Raw genomic sequence first — 21,562 nt, 5'->3', positions numbered from 1 at the left:
AAACCTTTAAGATCATTAAGTCCAACCGTTAACCTAGCGCTGCCAAGTCCACCACTACACCATGTCCCTAAGCACCACATCTACACGGCTTTTAAACACCTCCAGGGATGGTGACTCAACCACTTCCCTGGGCAGCCTGTTCCAATGCTTGATAACCCTTTCGGTGAAGAAATTTTTCCTAATATCCAATCTAAACCTCCCCTGGCACAACTTGAGGCCATTTCCTCTTGTTCTATCGCTTGTTACTTGGGAGAAGAGACCGACCCCCACCTCGCTACACCCTCCTTTCAGGCAGTTGTAGAGAGGGGTGAGGTCTCCCCTCAGCCTCCTTTTCTCCAGGCTAAACAACCCCAGTTCCCTCCGCCGCTCCCCATCAGACCTGTACTCTAGACCCTCCACCATATCATTGTCTACAGAGCCTTGAACATTCATAAGTGTCGGCACAGAAGAGCCTCCTACTGAAAATCCTTAACCTTAAATCCCTGAGTCCAGGAGTCAGGCCTTTATTGGCAGCTATTTGCTGCAGGCACCCAGGGCACGGCTGCGAGCGATTCCCCGTCGGTCTGCTGGGAGGTCCCACTGCAAGCCCAGCCTCTCGGCTGGAAGTTCAGACAAGCCACACAGTTGGACATGCAAGTAGTAGATGTGAAACTCAGTTTAACTGAACAGATCTGCAAACGGGAAGAAAAATAGGGGTGACATTTGCAGCAAACATTGCACTTGGTAAATATAATGCCTCGGCTCATTGCACTGCATTTATTTGGTGCTTGTTTTGTTCTTCTCTTGCTATGTGCTTTTCTTCCTCTGTCTCTTTTTAAAACTGTCTTGTACTTGTTTTTATTTTATTTTCCATGGAGTAACGGTACGCCAGTAATTTTGCAGCGAGATAACTGTCAGATTTCACATGAAGTTTGTTCCTGATTTCTTTTAGCTTGACAATTTAACAAGCTATATGACTAGCTTGTGCAGAATAGCTATGTGAATAGGTAGCAGGTGCAATGCATTGCTTAATATAAAAAAGAAACGAGCATCATTTTGGGGGGCTGTTGGATGGCACTAGCTCTAACATCCAATGCATGGCTGTCTGGGTCTGGTGCGTCACCTCCTCCAGCCAGAGGAGAAGAGCCAAAAGAGTGCCCAGAAAGGAAAAAGAAATAAAAATGCACTTCTTGCGTGCCTGCTGGGAGCCTGTATTTCTGCATGTATTAGGCCAGGTTTTAGAAGCAACTTTAGAATTTCAACTTTCATTTTCACACCTGAAAGAAGCAAGGTGACACATGCTTACCAGAGAAAGCTGTCCCATCGGACCTATATGTTATGGACATCCTGTCCCATGCTGATGAAGTAGAGTGTGGGCCATTCATTTCTGGGAGCAAATTTGAAACAAGTTTAAACATGCAGACCACTGTTTATTTCAGTGAATCATGCATGCTTAGGACCTGATCCTGCTAGCTCCAGAACATCTCCTGGGAGATCTTGAGAGCTCTCACTGATAATGCAATTATCCCTTTTCAATTGGAAGACTAAGGCAGCAGCTCTGTTGCTTGGAGAATTGCAAGAGAGCACTCAGTGGTCTGGGTTCTGCTTATGAAAACCCATTAGGGGCTAGCTTACCCCGTTAATTGCCCAAGTAGCATCTTGCAACGTGCATAGATGTGCACAAACAAGTGGTTATATGAACAACGGATGCAGTTAAACACATACATAGGTGCACAGCCATGGGTTGTTTCTGTTTGTTTGCTTGCCGCTTATATCACAGGAAGAGTTTAAGGAGCTGACTGCAAGACCATCACCATTTGCGGCACCAGAACCCATCCACGTGGGAGGTGACCACAGCCACGGCGTTACGTTTTCTCCCATCACGTTGTCTGTTTCCAGCCTGGCGGAAAGCTCAGAGCTACCAGTGGCAGGACTCTCAGGGATTTCGATGGGTTTTGAATCCAGCCCTGATTTACTGTAAACCATTCATCCCCTTTTTCTTTTTATTCAGACAGAGCAGATCTTGGTGCTAACCATTAGGCAAGATCTGATAAACCCAGCACGAGCAGGGTCCCTTATGAAGCGAATGAAGTGCATATCTGTATTCAGGAGGTTTTATCTCTTTCACTGTACCTCCTGTTAGTCGCTTGGCAACTAGAATAATATTATTGCACACACACGTTATATTAGGTATTACCTGCAGTTCGAATTTATTTATCATTTTCATTTAGCAGATTCAAACCCTGCCATTTTGAATACTGCACTAGTTGCCGTACGGAGCAGCTGCCAAAAAGGAGGTAGTTCACAGCGTTAAAGGAATGAGTCACATTCTTACACACTCGACAGGATTAGACATTTCACTCCTTAATGCTTAAATGGAAGGTCATTAAAACAACCCTGTGGTTTGGGGAGGATAGCAATTCCATAATATGCTTATTTTGGTGGAAAGTGAAAAGCTTGGTTTGAATCTAAATTGGTTCACACTGTATCATCACAGAGCAGAGCAGCACTGGCTCTGTTTTGTATCGGAGGGTGCAGGCAGTCTTTGCTGACTCTGTTCTTGCTTCGTTGTGGCCAACCATGTCTCAGAAAAGCGGGGACTTCACTGAGACTATTTATGATTTAGACCGTAGTCCTGGCAGGGTCCTCCTGGAGCTCAGAAGCTGGTGGTGCCACAGGCAGGCACACGAGAGCCCCTGCTCCAGGAGCGCGCAGTCCGGGGGTCGGACGAAACAAGGGATATGGGAAACACTGGGGAGAGGTCAAGGCTTGAGGGAGACTGTTATGTTTTATGTAGGGTCAGTGGTCACCACCTTTTCCAGAGAAAAGGTTTTTTTTTCCATTTTCCACCTTTTAGAAAGCCATTGGTACTCCTCCATGCCTCTGGAGGTAGAGTGTTTTTTTGTTTATTATGATAATAAAAATAGTTTGCTCCATGAGCAGCAGAGATAATGAAGCTCTGGTTTCCTCCATATTTTTGCCTTGTGATTGGATTTCTGGTAACAAAGAAAGTGCAGCCTCCAATTCAAGCTTTTTCTGGCATAGTATTTCCATCCTGCCAGTGGATTCTTTGGTGTCGCATCTTCTGAGCTCGTAGTTTGGTCTTTCCCCAGCAGCGGTGCTCAGAGGCTGTCCTCCTCCCGGCTGCAATGTTCACGGAGCCCATTACATGTGGTACAGCTGAGCCTGCCACGCTGCCGTTAAATTAGATGGTGACTGACCCATGACTTTAAAAGTCCCTGCCACGGTTGTGGGGAACATGTGCACGTAGGCACACATCCACTGAGAACGACTACGTAAGCTTTTGTTTTCTTAGAAGACCAGGTTAAAACATGGGAAGTGGTGTATATTGGATAAGGCCATGTAAAGTATTATCTCCTGATCTCCCAAACCGAGCCCGGAGAAGGGCTTGGGAGGAGGCTGGAGCAGCAGCAGTGGGGCTGGCTGACCCAGCAGCTGAGCAGGACATGGACAGCATGTGCTGAAAGCAGAGCCGCTTAGGGCTGGGTGCTGTTACAGGGTACAAAGCATCTGCAGTAGTTTGAGGCAAAGCACCGTGAAAATCGTTTTCACAGCTAAACATCCCCATATATCTGAAATACGTCAGTCTGTGTCTCTATCACGGATGCCGACTGTTGCTTCAGTCTGATGGAGCTATGAGCAATTCATAAAACCAAACACCTTTCACCTTCTAATGGAGTGCTTGAAGCTGAGGGATAGATGATGAAATGTGTTTCTCTTTAATCTGCCTGGATTAGGTATGTTTCATTGCTCACTGGGAAGAAACTTCAACAGGATAAGTGATGTTAACAGCAACTAATCTGATGGTGCCAAAGCAAGTTCCTACAGATCAGTCACATGAACCTGGTGGAAGAGGCAAAGCCTTGCTCTGCGGTGAGCAAGGGGAACGCTTTCCCAGTCTGTCAGCTGAAGTACGTGAACAGTATGTTCTGAAGGCCAAGGGCAAGTACAAATGATCATGGTGAAGGTACCAGCCCTGATCTGTGGGCAAACAATGATTTCATTTAAGAATAGGGAAGACAATAGAGGTGACCTACCACAGTGTTGGCTGGAGGGGGGTTAACGCCAAGGAGAGGCAGTTATTATATCGAAATGAAGCTGCTATGCTTTCTTGATGGTGGAGATACTAGAATAAATTGAAACCTGTAGTTATTTGGGGATTTTGAATGAAAGACGTGTTGTTTTAAAAATTACCAATTTTTAGGCTCAGGTCTGGTTTGGGAGGTGGAGAGGGGGGCAGGTGCTGTTTTATGGTTTGTGAGTGCTTAGAGATGAACACTTGGTTTGCGCCGTTTCTTGTTTCACCAAGATGTCTATTAATTTTGTAAGTTTTAAAAAGGAAAAGGACTAAACCCCTCTGTTCTTTCAGAGATCCATACCAGAATGGCACGTGTACTCACGTGTTCAACCTTTTCTCTTGGTCTTACAACTGTGTGTTGTTTTTGCATGCATCCCATTCTGAAATTGGTGCTAGATTCTGGGTTTGGCTTCTCTAGCACAGATCCAGAGCAACTCCATTGGCTTCAGGTATCACTTGGAGCAAGATCTGGCACACAGTCTTCTTCCTTTTCTGTTTCCTTGGGAGCTCTGGTCCTGTCTGTAGGTTGGATGTTGTACTTGCCTTCATATAGTCTCAATATCATCTCACCCACTACCACAGTAGCTCTCAGCCCCTTCCTCTGATCGCTGTATGTTGCCTGCTGCTGGACACCCTCGGTCATATCAGAAGTGGCTTCAGCCTGAGAGTCTGATCCTGTGCCTGGAGTAAGACTTAAAGGTGAACGGGCAGCACAGGGTACAACTGTGCTTTCATCCACATTGGCTGCTTGAATTGGACCTTAGACTCCCAAAAAACTGAACTGTTTGTCTCTTTAAAACCTAAAGCTTATGTTCTGCAGAACCTGATGGGGCCAGCAGAGAAAATGTTGATACCAAAGGACTGTCTCAACCTCCTGCCGAGACTCCTGACTTCCAGCTCTGTGCCTTAACCACAGGGCCACCCCTTGTCCCCTTTGATATGACCATTTATTTGTAGACCAAAAGCAAGCTGATGAAAGCCACCAAACAGCATCCAACTTAGAGAAAGCATCTGCTGTGCATACAGACCTCCATTCAACCAAGCGCCCGGACGGGCAGACTGGACTGTTGTGTGAAACAGCTCCTCTGTGCCACCGCAGAGGTGGTGGTGTTTCAGCGGTGGATAATCACTACATGTGCTTTGGAAGGCTCTCGGGGATGAAAAGGCTCTATGCAATTGTAGATTCTTTTTTTTTTCCCCCCTCTAAGGCCAGCATTTGGCTTGGACTATCCAAAGCAGTTAAGTTTATTAATAGTCTGTTTCTGGAGCCGAAGTGACTCCGTAGAGGGGAGTTATTCCGTGCAAAACAAAACAGGAAAAGAAAACAATGTCCAACTCCTCCGTTCTGGAGGGGTGCTCAGAAAGCAGCATTGTTCCACCTTCTCACGTGAAGCAGAGGAGACCTAAGACAGAGCAGCCATTGCAGGAGGAGTGCGATGTGGTCCAGCACAGAGACGCTCTGCGGCGGGAGGGACATAGAGAGAGCATTCAGGAATGAAATGTGACTGCCTCTTTTGAAAATGAGTCTGTTCCTGGCCAAGTCACTGGCTTAAGCATTCACCAAGAGAATCAAAGGGGGGAACTTCACAGGCAGCAGCACAGTCTGTTATTTGATGGGATCCAAGTGCTCGTACCCTTGGAAGGCAGCAGGATACGTGAATTCCCATCATCGTTCACAAGGTGTATGCTGGACGGTGAGACTCGCTCCATCTACAAAAGTGCAGTGCAGTTTTTAAGTGTCTCTTAAACCTGAGGTTTTGTGTGGTTCCTCTCTTTGGGAACCAGTTCACTCTTTTTTCAGCCCTCTGCCATTGGTTTCCATCCGTAATCAGCACTGCTGGTTCCTCACCTTACACACGGGTAGCGGCCGGGTGTTTGCAGACCCAGGGAGAAAGTGCATCAGGACAGCAGAGGAGATACAGAAGACCCAGCTGAAGACAACAGTCGAGGAACAGGCAGAGAGACGGCTGTTTTTCCAGGGGCTGCGAAGATTAAAGGAAGCCTCTTGGCTCAAGGGAGCCCGGGAGGATGATGTTGTTTCTTTTTGCAACTGATGTTGTGTTTTTTTGATTATGACTTCCAAGTCTTCTTCCCATCCTGGCTAATAACGCTATGTGGGCTGAAAAGGACACGGAGAGAGAAAGTAGGTTTGCTCCAGCTCTCCGTAGTAAGCAACCTGGTGTTGTGAAACACTGGAGACAGTTGTTCATTAGAAAAATAAAGCGTGGAACTTTTCCCATGGCAGGGACCTCTCTCTAGAAATGTTCTTCATCATGAAAAACCCAACATCATCCGGCTCCTGCCTTTCCCCTCCCCTGACTAAATATAAAATATTCTTCACATGCCTCGTTCCACTGGGATTCTGCAGCGGTTTGAGCATTGCTGGCTTTTTTCACTGCCATATTTCAACATATGCCCCTTATGACAGACAGCAATGTGCCTTTCATCAGTTTTAGCTCTTGGGTTGATTTTGCCTACGGAGGAAGAATAAGCCGTAAACATCCCTCGGACAGGAGCGCTGAAGCCTGAGACGACTTTTGGGAATTACAGGATTACAAAATGGCATGAATTTTAGTGACAGTGCAAGGTATCCACTTAACGACAACTTCAAGTTCCAGCAGTTCCAGTAAGGAAGTGTTATAACAACATTAAATCGGGGATAAAAATGGATTATTGGCAGTTGCAAAATTTTGGGGAAAAGGTTTGTTCTCGTTCTGAATAAAACAAATGGTTTACAATTTTTCTGGGAAATGAGGATGTGAACAAAAATGTTGGTTTGGTTGAATGCATGACTGGATTTGCTCTCAAAACTTTGTAGCATTTTAAAAATAGAATGCAATGTCATTTAGAAATGGAGATGATTTCAACTCAAAGTGTCAAAATGCTTCATTTTGAAGTGCTTTCAATTTTCTTCTAATAGCAATTCAGCATCCATACTATAAGGAGGTGACCAAGCTTGGGCTGGCACATGTCTGAGACGGCTAATTTTGGATCTTGAACTTGAAATCACTCATCTGGGTGGAGGAGCGCATGACCCATCACCAGCGACATCTGAGGGAGGGCGAGCTGGCGCTGGGCACCAGGTAGGCTGCAAGGCAAATTAACTCATTATACCACAGGCTTGCCAGCTTCTTCTGCTCCCTTTGAACACCACAAAATTCCTACTTGTTAGTCACTATTTATACTGTTGCACACAGATTCTTTCTTAAGCATTCACATATTTTATGAAGTTAGAAAAGACTTTTAAGATGCAAAAACCCTGATGTTTTTAATGAGTTTAACAATAAACAGGCAGAGACTAAAGTGTGCATAGTCCTTGGGTCAAACCCACACTGAATTTCCACTGGCCTCAGCACAGAGTAGCTTCAAGCCCACGCTTTCACTTCCAAATCATGCTGGGCTGGTGAAAACAGAGTTTTCACTGATGCTTCACACATAAATGAAGAATTTTGGAGTACTGGGGGTCACTCAGAGCTTGCTAATGGCTCATCGGCGTGTGCTGGACGCTGCTTTGGTTTATTTTATGCAGAGGAACTCTTTTGTTTGATGTGTCCTGCTGACGTCCAGTGCAGCGCGGTGCACAACTGGCAGCACAAACCTTTCTTCACATGCCTTTACATTTAACTGAGGCAGCTTAATTGTTACTCAATGAAAGCACAAATCTGCAGCAGAGGCATCACACCCGCTCCAGGGAGAGGAGCTCAGATTAAAGAGCTGGCAGGGAAAGACCCTTATGCAAGGGCAGAAAGATCATTCAGAAATAGTCATAAAACACAAGACGAATCTTTAAATATTTATTAAAAACAAAGTTTGAATGTTAATTCCCCCTCACACATCACCCGTGAAAGAGATTCTAGAGATGAGGAAATGAAACCGCAAATCCAGTAAGTGATTTGCCCGAGGCCTCAGCCGTAAATCAGGCTCTGCACTTGAGATCAGATCTTCCTGCTCCCTCCATTGCCTCTCCTGACTCCGTCGCCTCTCGGCGATAAGGCGAAGGGCCGTGCTTATGCCCACGTTCCCCGAGTGCCACCGGGAGTGATTCTCATCGAGGTTTCAGCCCTGGGCTCTGCAGCGAGAGATGAACCCTGCAGCTACGCGGGGAGCACCAGGGAGTGGCCGTGATCTCGTCACTTCTCCCAAATGTTATCATGCTGCAATGAAACAACTTGGCTTCTCCAGCTTGTGAGTGTTTTCATGGCCTTATCAATGCAAACACACCTGAATTTAGTTTGGTAGGGCATTCTGTGTAATTAGTGGGAAAAAATGATTGGCGTTGGCAGTTTTGTGCTGAAAAAGAGTTTTTAAGTCTCTTTTTAGAGTCTTTCTGATTTTGCCCAGCTGTTTTGTGATTTCTAACTTGGATGGCCCAAGTCCTGCATGTGCAACCATGAGGCCACCAACGGACCGGGAGCCCCGGTCCTCCTCCCGGAGACAAACCCAGCTATCTCGATTCCCTTTCGCAGGTTGGTGGAGCCTTGACCCCGATCCCAGTGAGCCTCCATGAGCAGCCGGGCTCCCCAAAACCGCCTGGGCGCCGGGGCTGGGTCACCGTCCCCGCACCGTGCTGTGCCACACAGCGCAGATGTGCCTGCGGAGCCTCGCACCAGATACGCTTCCTCCCGTGGGACTCTCCAGATAACTAGCTTGTGTATTAAAAGTTGTTTACCCCATGCTTAAAGCAGGATGCTTTCCTTATCTGCAAGCAGAGTAAATTCCCCCCAGTGCCGCCGCGCCGTCATTCCTGGCCCGTTCCTGACTCCTAAGCTTGCTCAGCGCTGGTGGTGGCTCTGCGTTATCTCCCGTCTGCAGCGCAGACAGACCCTGCCTGGAGCAGCCTCCGGGCTCTGCAATACCAAGACCAATGTCTTCAAAGGCTGAAAATTACTCTGTAGTTTGAATCTTTAACAACACATGGAAAAATCTACAGGAACTGGCCTGCATCATGTCTCCGAATGGCTTCATAAATATAACACTGAGGAATTTGGATACTCTCGTGTGTGTCCGTGATGGATGTTTGTATTCGAAGAAATGCATTTTCTGCCTTTCCCTATCTCGCCAAAGCAGCTCAAATCCACTGTGCAGCATTTCTTCCTGTCCCTTCCTTACCTCCAACCCCTGTCCCACATCACCGGCGACTGCACCCGCACCAGAGGGCAGGTTTAGCCCATGTCACTGATTCCCAAGCCAGCGGGCACCGGTGGCTCCTCCTGGGCCACCGCTATTGTTGTCAAACCCCCGTTCCCATCTGCCTGAGACGCAGAAGCCCCATGTAGAAAGTTCGGATACAAAAAAGCTTGATGGAATGTGTTTATCTGAAAACAATAGTGTGTCTGGATGGAAAATCAGTGTTTTACACCAATCATGTGGTTGTTATTAATGTTTTCCAAAACACCCAGAGGTACCTTATGTGTTAAGTAAGAGCAGCTTTAAGTAAGCTGCTCTTACTTAAAAAGAGATGCTTAAAAAGCAAAATGTGCATCTCTGCACCTAAAACTGCTCTTGTATTTCAGCCCTATATTGACGCTCAGATGGCTGCCAGAGGAATTTCCCGTTCCCCCAAATCTGCAGTCATGGGGCTTGATTTCAGCCCAAGATGCTGCAGCAAATATTTAGGGTTGCGTTTCAACGCTTCTTTTCCATTCCCTTCCTCAAAGCAGGAGAGCGTCCTGGACGTGCGGATCGAGCCTGAACTGTGGCCCTCGCAGCCCTGCTCCGCTTCTGCTGCCCTGCGTGGGCTGAGATGCCATCCCCAGAGCAGGGCACAGCCGTGCCCAGGGCAGTGCCGGCGAGTGCCACGGCAGTGCCGGGGGTACGCTGGGGGTACGCCGGTGGGGACGATGCTCGCAGGCAGCGCCGGGCGGTACCGCGGGCTCCAGCCAGGTTTTACACCCTGTGCTTTAACCAGGCAAAGGAGCAAACCCGGTGGAGAGCTGCCACAAGGAGGAATTGTTTCAAGCGGCTCCGGCAACAAAGGCCGAGCTGGAGGGTTCGTTTCCTCGGCTGCTGCAGCCCCAGAAACCCAAGATCCACTGATAGCCATTGAGCAAGGATTTCCATTTTTGGTGCGAGCTCAGACTTAAAATAGACAGTCTTGAGCGAGGAAGAAACTCTGTTGACAGAACATAGGGAACATTCCTCCAGTGTACTTTTGCAAAGGACTATCTCTGTCTTTAATCTCCGCGCCGTTTCCTGCAGGTCTCCCGGGCCCAGCTTCCCTCTCATTGTTAGTCGCACTTTTGGAAATGACCTCAAGCAGTTTGCAGTGACTGGCGACCCGCGGTCAGAATGACTAACCCAGTCTGTCTCCATCCCTTGGACTTGTCCCATTGACTAAATAAATGACAGGCACTGACATGTGAATAGAAACAAAAACAGCCTGACAAGTGAAATCTTAACTCTTTGGAGCAAAGAAACGGCTGGATGCGTGTTCAGCCTGCCAGCGGAGCGGAGGGGGATCGCTGCAAGTACTCCTGTCGATGGTAAAAATACAGCCAGCCGACCCGAGCTGCTCAGGACACATGCAGATTGAGTAGACAAACACCTCTAATATTATTTTTAATTGTTTAAAATTGTTTTCTGCAGCGTTTTATCTCAGCACATCTTTAATTAAAAGGGCGGCTGTGTGTTTATATGGCCATTTGTGTGTCTGGGTTCAGCGTGAATAATTCCACTGGACGTTAAAAGCAAGGGTTAACGACAAGAGTGCCTGTCGCAGGATCGCCGCCCCGTATTGTACCCATAACAGTAGCTCTATAATTCGCCATAGGTGTGCCTATAGGTGCTTCCCACCGGTCCCGGTCCCACCTACTGCGCATAAACACCTGTTGGACGGGGTGATCCTGGTTCCCCCAAGCCTGTATGGAGCCCGCCAGCATCTGCTGAAATCAGCTTTAGGGGGGATGTCAGGAGGGATGTAAGCTGTAAGGGCAATGTATGTATTTATACCTCTCCCAAAGGCCACCGGCGCTGGGTGCTGTCGGACTTCAAGGGCTGAATTCCTCATCTGAGTCCCCGCTAACACATCTTGCCGAGCTCCCTCCAGCCCCCACCCCAGCTAAGCGACACCAGAGTTTGAGAACATGCCACGCCATCCCAGCGTGATATATTTTTTTAGGGCCCGGACTAGCTGCCTTTGAAATCTAACAATAGTTTTACCAATAAGAATAGAATTAGTGTTAATAAGCTACATTTGTGGATTTTTTTGGTTGGAAAAGTAGGAAAGTATTCTCTTTAATATAATCAAAATATATTTTAAATGCTGTAATTACAATAATTAATAATGCTGCTTAGCAGTTATTAGCACTCAGTGCATTGTTAGGATGTCTGCATTAGCTAAGGTTTAATAATGAGGTTCATATAAATCCAAAAGAAGAAAATAATGATATGGGGAGTGGTTGTAGTGCTGTGGTCTGATGGCTTCTTGCTTTAATGTAAGTAACAAATAATTCCCTCTGGCTCTCAGTATTTGTGGATAAGGCCATAAAAAAGGAGGGGGAAAAAAAAAGAAAGGAGGAAACCTCAGCTAATAAAAATGCCACCCTTGCTTTACGACTCTGAGAGAAACGTTTGTTGTTTGGCTAATGACGATATAAATAGCTTGTGTTGGGATGGTTGATGTCATTCTTTCATCCTGTGCGTTTAACGTTTGCATCGAGAGCAGAGGGACCGCGGGCCTGCCTTTGGCAGCGTGCTGGTCCTCGGTGCGAGGCACTGGTGATCCCGTGGGTCATTGTCACAAACACTGACCGGTGTCACAGCGAGGGGACGCGGGAGCAGGGGTGGCAGCGGTCCTCGGTTGGAGGTGGCTTCGGGAGGTGTTGGCAGATCTTGCAGCTGAGACAAAAATGATGTCCTAACCTGACTTTGGGGATTATTTTTTTTAATGCAATGCAATTTATTGTCTTTCCTCCCAAATGACTCGTCTTTAGCTGTTGTGGACCAGCTGCTGTCCCCTCCCACAGGGCTGGATGAAGCTCAGTGAAGAGAGAGCCGGTCCCATGAGAAGCGGGACAAGAATTGCTGGGACTCGGTTCCGTCAGATCCGGCGCCTGAGCCCTCAGCCGAGCTCTTCTCCACTCTCTCGTTGCTTTTTTGGTCTCGGTTCACCACATCTGATCACCGTGCATTAATCATTATTCACTCACTAGCCGAATAAAAAGAGGCTGAGAGCTAAAAACCACTCCCCTTATATAAAATCTTTTCTATCAGATATTGTCACCAGATATCTGCTCTGGTCAGTGCTCCACCCTCTAGTTCTCATCCCAGATTATGCCGGAATAGCCTGACGGGCCATGGGAAGCTTTCTGCCATTTCAGGACAGTTTCGCATCCCTGTGCCAGGTCGGCTGTAGCTCAGGCTGGACTTTGGGTAGGGTGGGTAAGAGCCAGCGTGCAGGGTCAGGCTGTGCGGTCAGGCATGGTCCCAGGTAATCGCCTGCGTAAGAAGGTAAATAAATGGTCAGATTTTGGCTGGAACCTGTCCACTGAAGGTGATAGGAGCTACGCCAGTTGACACCCTCCGAGGGCTTGGCTGCTAGAGACGGCTGGCACCAAAATACCAGTGTCATAAATGCATGCCGGACTATGGAAAACCCTGGTCGTGGCTCCAAAAGGATGATAAGGGGTCTGCGGAGGAGACCTGCACCTCCAGGGCTGCCTGACTTGGTTGGTGTTTCATCCAGGCACAAACCAACGGGTCCGTGCCCACGTGCGGCCGTGCTGGTGGCCGGGACGGCTGCCCAGCAGGGAGACGTGCTGCTGGCACCCAAGACGCCCTAGGGAAGAAGCTGCTGCTTCTGATCATCTCGCAACAGCCTGAGATGTTGGAGCCAGAGGTTTCCTGGACAGAGACGGTTTCTCAGCACAGCTGAAGGTACAGTAGGACCGACCCCGCGGGGTGCCTGCTCAGAAAGGGGTTTTCTCATTCCATGGTGTGGCAATGGGATGGAGAAGATCCCCCGGAGACCCGACTGGCTTCCAACCACCATCTCCTTTTTCAGCAAAGCCTGCTCCGTGTGCTGGGTGTCTAAGACGCAACTGTGCTACTGCTGGGTCAAACTGTATACTTCTGTGTCCTGGTGTATATTTAAGGGCAATTGGCTCTCAGTAACACCCAGCGGCACCAATGACTTTAGGGTCAGCTCCTTTCCTCCCTAATCCTGCTTTATATTTTCACATACTTCTGCATGAGCAAGCCCTGGAGATCCCGCAGCCAGCTGCCAGCAGAGATACTCAAAATACAGTTTCGACACAAAAAGAGATGTCGTTTTGGTACTTTAGCAACAATTGCCTCTGGCTACCTTTGGTCCAGGCTCAAAACAGAGAAGACAATATTCTCTTTTTCCCATAATGATTTTCATATTCCCATTTTGAGGTTGCAAGAAATTTTGGGAAGCATCAGACCAGTGTGTGCTGGTCCCACAGACGTGTCCCGGCACCAGCTTTTGAAGCCTGCCTTTTTTTTTTTCCCTTGCTGCATTCAGCCTCTCCGGCCAATGACTCAGGCACTATTTCTATTCTCTTCCCACTCTGTTCCTGCTTCTCTAAAGTTTTGGTCAGTGGCAGCAGCCTTTGCTAATGTCTTGTGGCTGCTTCTCTCTGAGTTATTATTGGAGATGCCTACGAAATAACAGTGCTGCTCTTTAAGACGCTACTGCACCGCTGCAGAAAATATTTACCAAAGATGTGGTAAGCAGCTCTTTACTGGAGTGACTGGCGTCGGCTCTGAAGCGGACCAGACGCCAGTCACTTCAGCAAAGAGCTGCTGCAACAGAACAAATTGCCCAGGGCAGCAGATCTTGGGAAGGGAGAAAAGCCAGCAGCCCCGTCTGTCTGTCTTTGTGTTTTCTAAGGGAGAAAAATTATCTTTTTATAAGCCTGCCCTAGTTGGCTCTGACCAGCTCTTCCCAGAAAATACCATCGTAAATAGAAGAGCAAACTATTGCATAAACGGACAGGTTGCCATTTATATCTGACCTTTCTCAGATCTGCTTTGATGTCTTCGTCAACCTATGCTTCCTTCTCGTCCAGCCCCACCGTGTTTTTAGCTCCTGCTTCTAGGAGAGCACCACTGGACACAGCAAACCTCAATTAAATTCCATTTTTGACATATACGTATACTCCCTCTGCTCTCTGGACCAGCTCCAAATAGAATAATCCTTTTTTTTAATCCTGCCCTCCCAGGGAACTTCCAGGTTTGTGTTTGCAAATTGTATGGGTAAATATGGATAGGGGTAGATTTTTTTTTTTTTTTAAAGGCACTGGGCTTGGCATATTGTGCAGTTTGTTGCTAGATCAGCATGGTGGCAGCATGCAGCGCTGGACTGTTTTTCTTCCTTGGATAGACCCTTTCCAGCTCAAAAATGACAATTCACCAAAGCCAAGCCAAAAAAAAGTAAAGGGCAGTTTCAGAACTGGGTGTTATCTGCCTGGAAAAGGCTCCAGAAAGGCAGACTGTCTCCACGGGCTGCTGAATAAATGCTGATAAAAAGGACAAACTCCTGTGTGTTTGTTATGGGTGGTGTGGTTTTTAGATGTATCCTCTGGTGGACGCGGGCCGTTGTAATTCTCCTCCTATTTGAACAGAGCATCTGTTTTACGTGATACAGCCAGACTCTATAGCCAGCCCAGGACAGGAGGAGTTTAATGGCTAGCCCTGCTGTTCCACCTGCAACTGGGGAAGTAAAGAACGAGGCTGAGGTAGATGCTATGAGTTTCTGTGGGCCTAGAAATCCCCAAACTGCTCTCATGCAGACGGATGGCTGGACTCAGCACGTCCATCTCTCTCCTGCAGGATTCTCAGAGGCTGCACCATCCTTGGACTGGCTGAATGTGACTTCTCCTCCCCATCCACTTCTCCATCTTGCACTGGTACCTCCCCGTGTGAGTCCTGGGAGCCGACCGCTGTGCTCACACTGCTGCAGGATCCATTGGAGGGTGGTTGCTCATAACTGACCACGAGGTAGGATGTCCTCCTGGATAAAGCACTAGATTAAGGCTCAGGAGTCACCGTCTTCATCCCCTCCACCCACATGCCTCATTTTATGAGACCATCAGTTCAAAAGGACATAGAAAATCGCTGTCAATGGCATCAGGAAAGACACTGAAAGGTTTGATGGCAGGTAGACCTTCTCCTGGATCAGCAGCTTCGTTCCAGAGCACAGAGGAGTAACGGTGCCTGTCGTTCACTCCTGTGCCGCACTGTGGTCAGGAGATCCACGTCCTGCGGCCATCTAGTGAATCTGTAAAGTGGAGGTAGGGCCACAAGATCCTGTTGCTTTGAGGAATTGTAGCTTTGCTTTCCAACCCCGAGAAGTCCTCGGAAACCCACATTCAGAAGAGCTGTGATCTAAGCCCCTCATCTTCTCTAAGAAGAAGTAACACCTGTGTTTTGTTAGTAGGTCCCACAGTGCTTGTTGGGTGTGTACAGCAGTTTAGGAACTTCTGCCCTTGGTCATCCTGGAGAAAAGCTCAGGGTCAGAGCAGGTTTGGGGCACGACAGCTGGGGAACCTCCTCAGAGGACAGTTCTGTCCCCATGGGCCATTTGGATGCTGACACCAGGGGCCAAACTGGGGCTATCGGCTCTGTTTCACGGAGCATCCAACCAACAAGACCTACTCGTAGCTACTGGGCACAGGACTGGCAAGTCCATCGAAACCTGGGAGTGGTGTTCTCTTGGCTGATACCAACCTCCTGAGCAAGCAGCGGTTCTCAGCAGCTGTCGGTCTGAATCCAGTGTGCTCAGCTGGGGAAAAATGGAAAAGAAAGGAACGGTTTCAGGCAGGGGCTCCCTGGCTGGTGGGTGCACGTGGCTGCTCGCAGGTGCTCTGTGCGTGGTGGGGACCCTGAGCAGCTCCTGTGTCCCAGCACAGTCCTCTTCAGGCAGAGAAGGCTTTTAGTGCTTGACTTTCACATGAGCTCTGTTCCCTTTTCTGGCCCAGACTCTCCCCATTACCTTGGGCAAATCACTTTCCCCCGGTCCAGCAAAGGTAATTAGATCTCTGCGTCCCACTGGACTCCATGAGAGCTGGGGACCGACGTGCCTCCAAGGAGGGATCCTTTCTGCTGCAAGCCCTCCAGATGAGTACAAGAGGAAGTCAGCAGCAATTCCTTGCCTCCCCAGAGTGTTGTAAGAAAAAACACGGTGCAGGTAAATTAACGGTGCTTGCATGGGATCAAGAGGGAGAGTGTAAGGAGGCGATACAGGAAAACTCCAGAGGCTTTAGAGTTGGCTTTGATTAGGCAGCGGGAATTGGCTGATAGATCGGATCTCGCCCCATTTGAGACTCTGCCCGGTTAGCCAGAGGACGGGCTTGCGTGGGAGATGGCAGCACGCATTGCTGGTGCTGCCCGCGGTCAGGAAATGTATTGGCTGCTGGAGGAGGAATAAAAGTTATTGACATGAAATTTGCTGAACCTCAGAAGAAGTTTGGCTTGGGTTCAGTTCAAGTCCAACGGCTTCTCCTTTTTTCCTGGCTGGTTTGCGCCTGCCTGGTCGGACCTGCCGCACGCCTGAGACGCAGCCACGCGCAGGCGGCCAGCAGAAAGCCGGGTGATGGGCTGGCGAGCCCAGGATGCCCGGCTGCCGGTGGCACGCACTCACCGATCGCCTTCCCCATAACACCAGCGAAGCGAAGCCTCGGCACGCTTCGTGGAGCTCTTCATCCTTTTCAGTGTACAATAGCTCTGCTTTGCTGAGGTGACACTGGATTTTATGAAGGTGTCTGCTTGAGCCTGCTCAGAGAGAAGTGGTCTTCTCGGCCGGGATTTTCAGCACCACTGGGAAAGACTGGGGAAGATGCTACTCCTTCTTCATGCTTCACCGTGTGCCAAGGTGAAACACAAGAGCCAAGGTGTCCCTTTGGCTTGTTCTCTCATCGGAAAAATTGCAATTTAGCCTAGAAGAAACAGCAGATGCAAATGGTTTTGAAATGTTTAGAAATCGTCTGTGTTCGTTGCTGTGAATTTTGCTGCTGTTTCTTCTCCGTGGATTGGATCCAGTGGGAAGCTGCGCCCTGCAGCTCTTTCTGCTTCAGCATCCTTTGCCCTCACTGAGCCTGGCAGCGAATGACTTCAGGCTGCGAAGCCACCGCCGGTCCAGCCCAGCCCAGCCAGCTTCTCCCTGGGAGCGACACGCACCTTCTGCGATGCTCCCCAAAATTTCTCTTTTCACTTCGCACTGCCTGGAATATATAATAACGGAACTTCATAGCAAGGATACATTTCTAGTTGTTCTGTATTTTTCAAATGGAGAAAGTGGGTGAATATTCGTCTCTGGCTGAATATGAAATGACACCGCAAGGCAGTGGGACTAAACAAGGTCCCTCTGGCCGTGTTCGGGGAGAGGGGCAGCTTGAGAGAGATGGAAATACAGCTTTTATTAAGGGGAAAAAACCACCTTTCTCTGCTGGGGAGGCTGGCGTTAGGTTTGGATGAAGGCAGCCTTTCTGTCCTACAAAACCTGAGACACCAGGGCTTTCCTTGGATGGCAGCATGACTTTACTGGGATGGCTTGAATTTGTTTTCCTACAAAATGAAAGCAGCAGCACAGGGGATAATCCTGGATTTATGGAAATGGCCTGACCACAGTTCAATCCCTGTTCATCCTGACCCAAACCAGGGAACTGAACCTAATACCCCGTATCTCAGATGGGCGCTCTCATCTCCAGTGTTAAAGTCGGAATAACTGCTTAATTATTTATACAAATTGACCCAGCTCCACCCAGAAGACATTTAAAGAAATGGGGCTGCAATCGCCCGTAGAGCCAGATCTTATCCGGGGATGCGAGAGTCCATGTCCCTGCTCCAAGCAAGGGGCCTCTCCTGGGGTGGGGACCACCATGGATGGGTGCCATCACCCACCAGCGAGGACCTGTTGGGAAATGATTTTACCTCTGTGGGTTTGACTAGAAATGCAGGCTTGAGCCCAGGCAACCTTTCCAAGCAGCACTTCGTGGAAACTGGTAGTTTGCTACCAAAAAAAAAAAAGTTTTGGTTTCACCAAAGTGATATTTTCTGACACAAGAAAACACGTTGTCAAAAAGCTTCCCAACCACTCTGCTGGGAATGTGCTCTTTGCCATCAGTCCCCAAGGCTGGAGCGCTGGGGTGTTGAAATGTTACTACAGCCCTGGAAACTGTGAGTCAGCTTGTCCCCACCCACAGCAGATACTCGTGGGAAGGGCCTTGAAAAGCCTGGAAACTCAGCAGCTCTTGCCTTGTGGAGTTTCCATTAACCCATTAACATTAATTTCAGGTCCGGTGAAATGCAGTATTTGGCGAATTTCTATCAGATTTGGTCCCTTTTTTCCCCCGTCCCCTTCCTGATTCGGATAAATTTTGGGGGATATTTAACTTCAACTCGTCCCTAAGCAATTTGGCTGCTGTGGCCCCGATTCACCCCCTGAGCCCGTTGGACAGGCTGGACCTGGGCAGCAAATGCAGCACCTGCCGTGGTGCCGCTGGATCCCGTGGGGATTTGGATGGGGTCACTGGATGGCAAAACTTTGATCCCACTTGGAGGAAAGGTGCCAGCGCAAATTTTGCCAGTGCAAAACCCTCCCGGCTGTATCGCTGTGCTAGGATGTGAATGCATTGACTTGGGCATCTCCTGGCAGGGAGGAGGCTCGTGCAGCGATGTCCCAGCTTCACTGGGAGAAGACGTGCGGCTGCTCTGCTCCCCGTGGGGATGCAGGCAAAAGCCGCGTGGGTGCCTGCCACCTCTGCCAGCAGCTGGGCAGCCTGTCTGCCCATGCCGGCGGTGGCCGCGGGGCATTGTCACACACAGCAGGGTTGCCTCGAGCGGGTCGGGGTCTGGGTGCGATGCTGCCGTGCGCACGCAGGCTCTGCGTGCAAGCTCTGCTGCAGTGGGACATGCAAACCCGCTTTCGGGGCACGAGGTCGGCGGGACGTGAGCTGTGCTTCCGCAGGCGAATCCACCGCGCTCAAGCTAAGCCCCGTTTTTGCACGCACACAGTTCAGAGCAGTCTGTGCAAACCAATGACCTCAGGCTATCTTGGAGCCATCTGCAAACTGCATTTATTGCCGACTGGAAAACACGCGAAGGTAGCAAATCCCAGGTCTTAACTCAGCGTACAGTGATGTGGAACAACCCGTGCGTTCCCCTGACGCATGCCCTCGTGTACGTCCCAGGAGCGGTGGCAAAGGGCGGCTACAACTCGAGCCCGGAGGAGCCGGGATGGGGCACGTGCCGAGGTGGCGGGGTGAGATCGCATCCTCTGCACGAAGGGTTTCAAGATGCCAAGGTCTGGGAGCATGGAGTCCAGCGGTTGTGAAAGTCTCCATAAAGGAAAATTCTTCAAACTTTTTTTTTTTAAAAAACTTTGGATTTATCAAAATGCCTTGTTCTGATTTTAGCTTTCTCCATTTTGAAGATGGTCCAAAGTCCTATCACAGTGTGTTACCGCACAGAATATAACATTTGCAAGAGTGATGTGAAAAGTCGGTTTGCACTGGAAAATCACGGCAATGTCATTAAAACAAAGGAAATGGGACATTCTGATGTTGTCAAAACTTTTTTTTCTCTGGTTCCTTTCAAAATCAGCTTCCAGCAAAACCAGCCTGATTTTATGAGGCATTTTAGTTTTTGGCAGAGTCCCTCGCTCTGGTGCAGCAGTTTTGTCGTGGTTTCTCTGGCCGGGCTCATACGCTCTGTGCCCCCGTTCCCGGGCGGTGAAACGGGGGTGCCGTGTGTCCCCCAGCCTTTGCTGCCCCTCGGCATCGAGTCAACGGGGTCCCCGTCTCAACCCCATTTTCAAGGAATTAAAATAATCTACAAAATGAGCTGCTAAAACATTATTTAAATGGCAATTATTTATTTTGTGTTTTAACCTCTGCATCTTTCTCTTTGACCAGAAACGTATAAAATACTAGAGATTAAAAAAAAAAGCAGAAATTTATGAGATGATTTTTCCTTACTGAAAACCCAGAGCGCAGCGGTCCGTACCTGCAGGTTTGGGCTCTGCTGATGCCTCCGACCGTGCTGGTGTGGACGCAATGGCAGCGCTGGCCCCTCTCCCCCCTCTCCCCCACCCCGGCTTGGGGAAGAGGTTGGTGCCGGTGCCCTCCGGGCCACCCACGGTCCTCCTGGGCCCAAGAGGATTTGGCTTTATATAGTACCTGGGAGATCCATGTCAGATAAGACTGGCAGGCTTTCAAAAGCTTCTCTCCAGCATTTGTGCCAAGACCTATAGGATGTGTTCCAGAGCATCTCCCAGGAATGTTTGTTATTATGAGAGGCAAAAAAAAAAAAAGGGGGGGGAAAAAGGCAGTGAAAGAGCACATTGCTGTTAATTACTAGAAATCCTTTAATAGCCAACATTACTATAAATTATATGTGCATTATGGCAAGTACAATTGAGTGCTCTGTTTTTCTTGCCCACGTTAGAGCACGGAACAATGACCTCTTGTTGCAAGAGCTGAAACGGATGGCACTCTGGGTGAAATCAGGACTTCTCCATCGCATACCTGTGCCCACAGAGATGGTCGGCCGCCCTGGGTCCCGTGAAAGCTCCATTGTTCTTCATGCCATATTGCACGCACCATGATTATATAGTGTTGGATAAGCAGTAAGATGTTGCTTGCTGAAATAATAACCTCTCCTTACTTTAAACAGTGCTATATGTAAGATTTATATATATTTAAATGTTGGTAATTGCACATTTGTGACATATTATAATTTGCATGACAGTTTGTAAATACAATATTGGAAAGAAAAACAGCAGCTGCATTTAGGGAGGTCAGTCTTGGGGTCATGCTGGACAGGTCGATCGATGTGGATTTTAAGCAAGCGTCGGAACCTCTCTGGAGCAGCCTGAGGATGGGCAGGGATCCTGCCTGGGTCCGAGATCCAGGAAATCCCCATTTCTGCTTCCATGTCTGAAGTTGAATCTTTTTTGCCTTTATTGCCTTCCATGCCTTTATTTTTTGCCTATATTTTTTGCCTTCCATGCCTTTATTCCCCAATGTGAAAAAAGGCCCATAGCATTTTCCTACCCCGGTGGGATGTTGGCTGAGTTTTATAAATAGCTCTAAACGGTGACAGAGGTGTAAAATGTCGCTGCTCTGCGGGTCGGTGAGAGCCCTGGGTTTTAGCACAGCCATCCCGGGACATCATTTCCACGCAAAGTGAGTCAGTTCCTAAATAACATCATCTGTTTGTACTCCCAGTTTGGTTTCTACATAGGGAGGGAGCCGATCAGAGGAGGACAGCGCTGCAAGGGACCATCAATCCCCCGTCCGTAGCAGTTAGGAAACCCAATGGCAGAGGCAGCAGGTCCCTCAACAGGATGTATACGATTTTTTACATGGCATTTTTAACAAGGCAAGCTGCACAGTTCCTAAAACCCACCCAAAAAGGGCAGGGGAAAAGGAGCTTTGCCCCTGGTCCTACAGGTCAGTAGGGGCAGGAGTAACCCTAAAGTCAAAAGACCTATTTACATCTTACAATTACGTTGCTGCAAAC

The 21,562-nt window shown here is 48.6% G+C and overlaps 1 long non-coding RNA gene across 7 annotated transcripts in view; it reads left to right on the top strand.

The window, feature by feature from the left end:
• LOC140655844 (uncharacterized) overlaps positions 1-20,800 on the top strand; it is a 146,381-nt gene extending 125,581 nt beyond the window's left edge. For 3 of the 7 annotated variants that reach the window (XR_012043889.1, XR_012043891.1, XR_012043890.1), the window contains 2 exons: positions 6,999-7,161; positions 8,545-11,931. This is a non-coding gene — a long non-coding RNA (uncharacterized lncRNA). Of the gene's footprint in view, positions 1-562; positions 724-3,737; positions 3,912-6,998; positions 7,162-8,544; positions 11,932-12,009; positions 12,953-14,872; positions 15,041-20,485 lie in introns of those variants that run through there. The other 4 variants (XR_012043893.1, XR_012043892.1, XR_012043888.1 and 1 more) reach the window with 4 other exon arrangements.
• Positions 20,801-21,562: the final 762 nt, after the last annotated feature.

This window comes from Ciconia boyciana, chromosome 8 (genome assembly GCF_034638445.1).
Source record: "Ciconia boyciana chromosome 8, ASM3463844v1, whole genome shotgun sequence".
Taxonomy (NCBI): domain Eukaryota; kingdom Metazoa; phylum Chordata; class Aves; order Ciconiiformes; family Ciconiidae; genus Ciconia; species Ciconia boyciana.
Note: the sequence above shows the minus strand (reverse complement) of the source record. Positions and strands in the feature narration are given on the sequence as shown.